The following is a 689-nucleotide window of genomic DNA, read 5'->3' as shown; positions in this document are numbered from 1 at the left end:
TGCTAATCTCAGGGTCAGCAGTTCGAAACTACCAGTTGTTCTGAAGGAGAAAGATGAGCTTTTCTGTTCCCGTAAAGATTTATAGCCTTGGAAAACCTATACTGGGTCGCTGAGTTGTATCAGACTCCTCGGCACACCACCAGTATATATAGTCACTGTGAGTCGGACCCGACTCCATGGCACATAACCACCACCATTTTATATATATAGAGAGAGAGACAGAGAGACAGAGAGAAAGAGAGAGTTTTGCCATAGCACTGCAAAATAAGCCCTGGACTATAATCAGTTCAACCCTACCAACTGCTTCTGGGAAACTTTATACAGGGTCACTTTTAGTTGGGATTGACTAATAACTAATGGCACTTAACAAGAACAATATATATATTCATAAGGTTTTCAGTGAGTGAATATTCAGTAGTTCATCTCTCTGTCTTCCATATCACAGCCTTTGGTATGCATTGCATCTCAATGTCAAGGAAACAAAATTCCTCACCACTGGGCCGATAAAAAACATTCTTATCAATGGAGAAAAAATTGAAGCTATCAAGGACTTAATTCTTCTTGATGAACCATCAACACTCATAGAAGCAGCAATCAAGAAATCAAATGACAGATTGCAGTAGGCAAATCTGCTGCACAAATCTTTGTAAAGTGTTGAAGAGCAAAGATGTCAGCTTGAGGACTAAGGT

The sequence above is a fragment of the Chrysochloris asiatica genome, unplaced genomic scaffold (genome assembly GCF_000296735.1).
Source record: "Chrysochloris asiatica unplaced genomic scaffold, ChrAsi1.0 scaffold00091, whole genome shotgun sequence".
Taxonomy (NCBI): domain Eukaryota; kingdom Metazoa; phylum Chordata; class Mammalia; order Afrosoricida; family Chrysochloridae; genus Chrysochloris; species Chrysochloris asiatica.
This window is presented reverse-complemented; position numbering follows the sequence as displayed.